We start from the raw sequence: 9,489 nt of genomic DNA on the forward strand, positions 1-9,489 counted from the left end.
GTTTAACCCCTTCCTTTACAAAGATAGACAATCTTCAGAAAGAACATGCTGTGTCAAATTAATAATGTTGGACTGACCTGTAGGATCTGGAGAGGCAAGATCACCTATTGTTGCCAGGTGACTTGCTTTCTCTTCATCCCACCTCTTCTTGAAAATCTTTTTGCACCTGCCCCGCCGTATCCTCCTCTTGCGGGTAGGTGCAATTGTTGGTCCCCCAAAACCACAGGGTTAGAGGGGTCTTTAGGAAGGGTGGTATCGCCAGTCCCACTTGAGTCGGACCCTGAATCTGTAGTCCAGTAATCCTGAGGTGGTCTCCGCAGTCGTCTTTGTCTTCTCATCTTTTTAAGATTCCAATCAAAGACATGACCCCCATCATAGTCTTGTTTGTCTCTCAGATATTTATTCTTTTTACGTTCCTTAATATCAGCCTGGATCGGTAATATCTTTTTTTCCACCTTCTTTTCGAACACTTCATATTGCTCTTTGTTCACACGGGTTTTCAACTCTAACTTAGCTTTAAGCAGTTGTGCAGTAATTAGGGCATATTCTTTTTCTGTCCGTTTCAACATCAATTTAGTGAGTTTTAAGCTGTGTTCTTGATGTAGTGATGCCCATTCATCCGTAAATTCATTATCATCTTGAAATTGAGACAACTCCTTAAAAACTCGTAGTCCACGTGGAACACGGCCACTCTCACAATAGGACTGTAGCGAATTAACTGTCCAGAACAATTTCACTTCTTTTTCAGAAAGAGTCGTGACTTTATATTCCAAGGATTTGGTACCTAGTACCTGCAGTTCATCCCTTAAGTTACATTGTGCAAAAAATTCAGTTGCGTCTTCTCTACCAGCCAGTTAAGTCCCGGGACCAATGTGCAGTGTGCTATCCAGTGCAGCACTGGCTTCTGAGGCTGCTTGTTCCATAGACTCCATAATCAGTGAGTGGAATATACCTGCGACGTGCTCAGACTGAATATTCAACACAACACTATCGAACACATGGAGAAGGAGAAATGTCGGCACTGCCGCACTCACGATTCTGCCGAAGTATACTGGATCACTGCACCTTCAGATCCAAATGTCACAAATCCGGTGCTCAGTCCGCCATAAGCATAAGCGTAGAAAACTTGATAACCTCCGTTAGTGTTACACAGTTTTAGGCGCTGTTATAGCTAGTTAGTAAATACTAATGCTGGTCTCTCTATACCACACACCATATTTGTGCTTTTAACCCTGTAATGTCTAGTTTTCTATTTTTGTATTACCTGGTGTATGTATTTAAGGGGGAAGGGTTAATTGATGTCAGAGGTCACGTGTAAGCGCTCTGCGTAGCGCAAAACCGGTCGACTTACCTGTCGTTTCTGTTGCGTGGACCAGCGATCCCGAATAAAACTTCTTGCTGTTTCCGTGAGTGCTGTCTGCGATCTCTTCTTTCAAGTTTTCTACGCTTATGCTTATGGCGGACTGAGCACCGGATTTGTGACATTTGGATCTGAAGGTGCAGTGATCCAGTATACTCCGGCAGAATCGTGAGTGCGGCAGTGCCGACATTTCTCCTTCTCCATGTGTTCGATAGTGTTGTGTTGAATATTCAGTCTGAGCACGTCGCAGGTGTATTCCACTCACTGATTATGGAGTCTATGGAACAAGCAGCCTCAGAGGCGAGTGCTGCACTGGATAGCACACTGCACATTGGTCCCGGGACTTTACTGGCTGGTAGAAAAGACGCAACTGAATTTTTCGCACAATGTAACTTAAGGGATGAACTGCAGGTACTAGGTACCAAATCCTTGGAATATAAAGTCACGACTCTTTCTGAAAAAGAAGTGAAATTGTTCTGGACAGTTAATTCGCTACAGTCCTATTTTGAGAGTGGCCGTGTTCCACGTGGACTACGAGTTTTTAAGGAGTTGTCTCAATTTCAAGATGATAATGAATTTACGGATGAATGGGCATCACTACATCAAGAACACAGCTTAAAACTCACTAAATTGATGTTGAAACGGACAGAAAAAGAATATGCCCTAATTACTGCACAACTGCTTAAAGCTAAGTTAGAGTTGAAAACCCGTGTGAACAAAGAGCAATATGAAGTGTTCGAAAAGAAGGTGGAAAAAAAGATATTACCGATCCAGGCTGATATTAAGGAACGTAAAAAGAATAAATATCTGAGAGACAAACAAGACTATGATGGGGGTCATGTCTTTGATTGGAATCTTAAAAAGATGAGAAGACAAAGACGACTGCGGAGACCACCTCAGGATTACTGGACTACAGATTCAGGGTCCGACTCAAGTGGGACTGGCGATACCACCCTTCCTAAAGACCCCTCTAACCCTGTGGTTTTGGGGGACCAACAATTGCACCTACCCGCAAGAGGAGGATACGGCGGGGCAGGTGCAAAAAGATTTTCAAGAAGAGGTGGGATGAAGAGAAAGCAACTCACCTGGCAACAATAGGTGATCTTGCCTCTCCAGATCCTACAGGTCAGTCCAACATTATTAATTTGACACAGCATGTTCTTTCTGAAGATTGTCTATCTTTGTTAAGGAAGGGGTTAAACTACTGTATTAATAACGAATTCAATTTTACAGATTTTACTATAGATTTGTATAAATCTATTAGGAAAATTAATTTACATAGGTTTTTCCTTAGTGGTTACACCCCTGGTAAAGAGTCTAATCAGTTAGAAGGGGAAGTTCCAACATCTATTAGCCCGTTGGGCTTTATGGTTAACCCATCCTGGTCAGAACAAGATAGAGATGTTGTATCGTTATTAATGGAAATTGCAGATGATGAAATAATTCACGATCCAGACAAAGTTACAACTTACAGACCTTTTACAGGAGGTGTTCCATCCACATTTAATCCGCCCTTGCCCGCAGGCTCCAATATCCAGAATTTTATGGAAAGCGTCATTCAAGACGTTAAAGCACTAATTTACCCTAAATCTACCCCGAACCTTACGGTGGGAGAAAGGAGTGCTTTAAAATGGCTATCTGAAAACACAGAAATAGTAGTGAAGCCTGCGGATAAGGGAGGTAATGTTGTACTTTTGACCAAGGATTATTACCTACAAGAGGCAAATCGTCAGTTAAGTGATCTAAATACTTATACAGCATTATTAAAAGACCCCACCACACATTACCAGGAGAGTGCTAGATCACTACTTAGGAGGGGAGTGGAAAACAATATTTTTTCGGAGAGATTTGCTAACAAACTTTTTATTACTCACCCACAAAAACCATACTGGTACTGGACACCCAAAATTCACAAAAATGCTCAATTGCCGCCAGGTCGGCCTATTGTTGCGGGCAGAGGCTCAGTTACTGAGCCCCTGTCCCAATACCTTGATTGGGTCCTGCACCCATTATTACTTACTATACCAGCTTATTTAAAAGACACTCAACACTTACTGCAAATTTTGGAAAATTTTGGGTGGCAGGAGCATTTTATTTTGGCTAGTATCGACGTGGAGAGCCTCTACACCCGCATCCCTCAGGGTGCGGGTGTGGAGGCTGTCCGACGTCGACTGGACCAAACGGAAAATCATAGCCCTGTTTACATTAATTATATTTGTGAGATGTTACAGTTTGTATTATCCCATAATGCTTTCCAGTTCAATAATCGCTGGTTTAACCAGCGATCTGGGACTGCGATGGGGACCCCCGTGGCACCTACTTTCGCAAATATTTTTTTGGGGGTCCTAGAGGAAGATAAGGTCTTCTCTTCTAATAATCCTTTCCTTGAATATCTGGCCCTCTATGTTAGATATGTCGACGACGTGCTGGTTATTTGGTCGGGTAGTACGGCCCAGTTCTACCAGTTCGTCGCCTACATGAACGACAATAATTATAATATGCATTTTACTAGCGTGGTGGGCATTAACAATATAGAATTTCTTGACACTAAACTTGTTGCTAAAAATGATTACTTGGAGATTGAGGGATTTAGAAAAATTACGGCTACTAACTCCTTGCTTAGATATGACAGCTTCCATTCCCAACATGTCAAAAAGTCTCTTCCTTTCGGACAATTTGTCCGATTGAAACGGATAAATACTACTACGGAAACATTTGAAATACAGGCGAAACAATTGTGGGACAGACTAAAAGAGAGGGGCTACCCTACATCGATCCTGAGTGAGGCACTATTTAAAGTCAGGAGAATACCTCGTAGTCAATTGTTGCATAAAAAGCATGATAATGATCATGCTAAATTAAATATAGAAAATCAAACAAAAAATTTTACGTTTTCCTTTATGTACAGCCCTATGGAAAATAAAATTAGGTCAGCGATATATAAAAATTGGCATATTCTTCAGCAGGATGATATCTTAAGTAAAACACAGTTGAATAAACCATTAATTTCTTTTCGCAGAACTAAGAATATTAGAGATCACATTGTACGAGGTAGATTACAAGATGATACGTCCAAAAATTGGATAGAAAAATCAAAACCACAAGGATGTTTTAAATGTGGACAGTGCAATTTATGTTCTCACATGATACAAACGAAAAGCATACATTTAGGGTCACAGAATATTGATATCCATGATTTTGTCACATGTAAATCTACCTATATCGTTTATGCATTGGTCTGTACATGCGGTTTATATTATATTGGGAAGACCATAAGACCACTGCATAAAAGAATTAGGGAACACTTTCGTTCACTCACTACTGGAAAAGGCTGCCCAAAAGTAATAGAACATATGAAATATAAACACAATAACAAAATTGAAGATTTAAAATTCCTAGGATTAAAAACAGTTGCACCCTTAAAATTTGGTGGAGATAGACATAAATTATTGTTACAAAAAGAATCTGAAATGATTATACTTACAGACGCCATAGGACCACTAGGATTAAACCTACGGGAGGATTTTAATGTATTTCCATAGTGCAGGTGGATGTTGTTAGCATAGGACCTATGTTCACACCTAGCGTTTTAAATACTATGCATTACCTCCGTTAGTGTTACACAGTTTTAGGCGCTGTTATAGCTAATTAGTAAATACTAATGCTAGTCTCTCTATACCACACACCATATTTGTGCTTTTAACCCTGTAATGTCTAGTTTTCTATTTTTGTATTACATGGTGTATGTATTTAAGGGGGAAGGGTTAATTGATGTCAGAGGTCACGTGTAAGCGCTCTGCGTAGCGCGAAACCGGTCGACTTACCTGTCGTTTCTGTTGCGTGGACCAGCGATCCCGAATAAAACTTCTTGCTGTTTCCGTGAGTGCCGTCTGCGATCTCTTCTTTCAAGTTTTCTACGCTTATGCTTATGGCGGACTGAGCACTGGATTTGTGACATTTGGATCTGAAGGTGCAGTGATCCAGTATACTCCGGCAGAATCGTGAGTGCGGCAGTGCCGACATTTCTCCTTCTCCATGTGTTCTTAAGAGTATTACTCTGTTGTTTAAAATCTTCCAAAGAAGAGCAGTTCCATCTAATGCGCTTAAACTGGCCATACAGGATGTTAGAAATCCATTTTTTATAATGGGAGCTGAAAAAGTCCACATAGCTATTGCTGTCTACATCTTTTAAAAAAGTGCGAGTGCTTAATCTATTGGCTCCATCATGAAATACAACAACATCTAGAAATTCTGCATTGTTGTTAAAAATATTTTGAGTAAAATGTAAGCCCCATGTGTTGGCATTAAGATCATTTAAAAACTCTTCAAGTTGCACCTTGGAACCTCCCCACACAATAAAAATGTCATCAATGTACCGTTTATAAAATACACATTTGGGAAACAGTTCATGTTTATATACTTGTTTCTCCTCAAATAGTCCCACAAAGAGATTTGCAAAACTAGGTGCTACTTTCGATCCCATAGCGGTACCGGTGTGCTGGGTATACATATTCTTTTGAAATTAGAAATAGTTGTGCGTTAGAATGAAACGCAGGCCTTTAAGGATAAAGTGACATTGTGCTTCAGGCATCTCAGGGTCGTTTTGTAGAAAATGTGCTACTGCTTCTATTCCAAGATTGTGGTCAATAACCGTGTAAAGGGATGTAATGTCCATGGTGACAAGCAGGCACTCGTTGCTCCACCCTACTCCCAATATAGACTGAATAAAATCGGTGGTATCCTTGAGATAAGAGGACAATCTGAATACATATTTTTGCAGTAATATATCAAGGTAATGTGTCAAATTGGAAGAGACAGAATTAATTCCTGACACAATTGGACGGCCCGGAGGTTTTTCTTTATTTTTATGAACCTTCGGCAGGTAGTAGAATAATGGGAGTGCAGGTTCAGTAATAAGTTTATAGTCTCTTTCTGATTTAGAGAGTATTCCCTGAGTAAAGCCTTCTATGACTATTGATTTTAATTCCTTAGCATATTCCTCTGTGGAATTGTGAGATAGTAGGCCATAATATTTACTGTCAGATAAAAGTCTTTCGGCCTACAGGAGATAGTCAGTGTGGTTTAAAATTACTACCCCACCCCCCTTGTCGGCGGGCCGTATTACTATTTCATGATTCTCTGATGAACTCTTTAATGCAGCGATTTCTGTTTTCTGTAAGTTGGTTTGGTATCGCTTTCTGGGGGGATAATTGTTCTTTGATAGAGCTTCAAGATCACTAGAGACCATGGTAGAGAAAGTCTCTAGGAAGCTACCCCGGGACTGGAGAGGATAAAAGGTTGATTTTGGTTTGAGGTCGGTGTGTAAAGGAGGAGGGTTCAGAGTACAGGTGGATTCAGCAGGAGGTCGCTCCCTTAATGGTGAACAATCTTTTTATCGTCAGTTTCCTGATGAAAGAATTTAAATCAAGGAATAAATCAAAGCTGTCCGCTCTATTTGTAGGGCAAAAGGACAGACCTCTACTTAAAACACCTCGCTCAGCTTCATTAAGAAGATGAGTAGAGAGATTAAAATTTTTAACCGTATCTATGGAGTCAGGGTTTTTTTGCTTCCTGTTTCTCCTCCTTTTTTCTCTCCCTTCTACTTCTGGTTTCCCCTCTGCAGCCCCTCCGTCTCGATCTTTCCTTTTTCCTCCTAGTGGAGAGGCGATGTGCATCTCCTCCAGAGGGTGGAGGTCCAATCGAGCGGGAGGGAGAGATGGCGATGGGTAGGGGGGAAGTTTTAAAAAAAACGTAGAGTTGTAGTTATTACCAGAGAGGTCAAATTGGGAGGTATTAATATGACTATCAATAGGGGGTCTAGCTGAGGGAGTGTAAAAAGGTTCTGTGGTGGAATCAGAGGGAGTAGCATGGATGGTGAGTAATGAATCATCCAAAATATCAGAGCCTGAAGAGAATCTTCCAGAGGGAAGACGTGTGGGGGAGTTCTGGTGATTATTGGACTGGTGCATAAATTCCAGAAATTCTATGGGTGGGGAGCAGGCAGTTATTGAATGGCCATTGTCATATGAATGACTATGAGTAGAAGTCTTAGTGTTGCTGGAGGGATTACCGGATGCAAGAGAAACAGCAGCGGATGGAGGTGAGAAAATAGTCGGTGGTGGTTTGACATTCTGAAGAGAAGAAATAGGCACAGAGACAATGGGAGTATGCACAGTGGTAGTAACAGGAACAGAAGGTGTGCACGTAATACGATGAGATTCCCTGCAAGGATCTTTCACCTACTACTCGTGCCTCTGGTGTTTTGAGCTAGCAGCACCTGGAAACAGTTGGTCCTTTTTCTCTACCACTTCGCATAGTCTTAAAGGGAACCACTTGCCAGGTCCCTAACCCCTATAAGCCCTCCCCAGTACCTTGTAGGAGTTTTGCACATGTGCCTACTTTCCCGGCAGCAAGGAGCAGATATTAAAGGGGTACTCCCGTGGAAAACTGGTGCCAGAAAGTTAAAAAGATTTGTAAATCACTTCTATTAAAAAATCTTAATCCTCCCAGTACTTTTTAGGGGCTGTATACTACAGAGGAAATGCTTTACTTTTTAGATTTTTCTGATGTCATGACCACAGTGCTCTCTGCTGACCTCTGCTGTCCGTTTTAGGAACTGTCCAGAGCAGGAGAAAATCCCCATAGCAAACATATGCTGCTCTGGACAGTTCCTAAAATGGACAGCAGAAGTCAGCAGAGAGCACTGTGGTCATGACCTCAGAGAAATCTAAAAAGTAAAGCATTTCCTCTGTAGTATACAGCCCCTAAAAAGTACTGGAAGGATTAAGATTTTTTAATAGAAGTAATTTACAAATCTGTTTAACTTTCTGGCACCAGTTGATTTAAAAAAAAAAAAAAAAAAAAAAAGTTTTCCACGGGAGTACCCCTTTAAAGTTGTTGTTTTTTTTTTTTTTCAATGCTGTGCCTAAATCTACAAGGCACTGGAGATAGTTAATAGGGGTAAGGGTACCTGACAGGTTCCCTTTAAGTTATCTTTTCTAGGTGACATTAATAGGTAGCCAATGTAGCCATAGAGATCATTAGCAATACATCTACAGACCATGAAAGGTTTATAAGTTTGAATTCAAGTAGAAAAAACAGACATGGTCACACATCTACCTTTTATATTTTGATCTAATTGCTTCTTAGGATAAATTCTAAAAATAACAGGTTGTTAGTATACATTTTGATCAAAAGGTACAAGCCCACTCACCATGTCAAGGTCACCTATTTAGAGTTGGTCCTTGATGTCCCAAGCATAAAATAGCATAGCACCGGGCAGGGAACACCAGTGCCCACAGGGGGGGAACGACCCACTGGCAGAGTGGCTCCAATGCCACTCAAACCAGTCCCTGGGCCGCGCCTCCCCACAGACACTGTGCCACGGCAGCAATGGTACTTTATATAGTGTTGGGCTGAGGGGATGGGGCAGAGTGCAGACCAAGACTAGGTGGCCTTGACGTGGCGAGTGGGCTTGTACCTTTTGATCAAAATTTATACTAACAACCTGTTAGTTTTTGAAAATATGCTGAGAAGCAAGTAGATCAAAATACAAATGGTTGATGTGCGGCTGTGTTTCTCTATTTATGTAGTACATTTATAAGTTTGAGTGCCTTCTAATTCCTCATTGCTATAACCTTTGCCTTTGTCAGTTTGCACAGTAGCTTTAGGCTATGTTCACATCTGTATAGAGGTAACATTTGTTTTTCGATACTTGACAATGAACACCATGGGAGCCTTTCAAAGGCTTTTGATTTAGGGTTCATTGGGGGTCAGTCATATCTCTGTACTTTAACCCCTTAACGACGTAGGACGTATATTTACGTCCTGCGCCGGCTCCCGTGATATGAAGCGGGATCGCGCCGCGAACCCGCATCATATCGCGTCGGTCCTGGCGCTAATCAACGGCCGGGACCCGCGGCTAATACCACACATCGCCGATCGCGGCGATGTGCGGTATTAACCCTTTAGAAGCGGCGGTCAAAGCTGACCGCCGCTTCTAAAGTGAAACTGAAAGTATCCCGGCTGCTCAGTCGGGCTGTTCGGGACCACCGTGGTGAAATCGCGGCGTCCCGAACAGCTGATCGGACACCGGGAGGGCTCTTACCTGCCTCCTCGGTGTCCGATCG

This window comes from Hyla sarda, chromosome 12, assembly GCF_029499605.1.
Source record: "Hyla sarda isolate aHylSar1 chromosome 12, aHylSar1.hap1, whole genome shotgun sequence".
NCBI lineage: Eukaryota > Metazoa > Chordata > Amphibia > Anura > Hylidae > Hyla > Hyla sarda.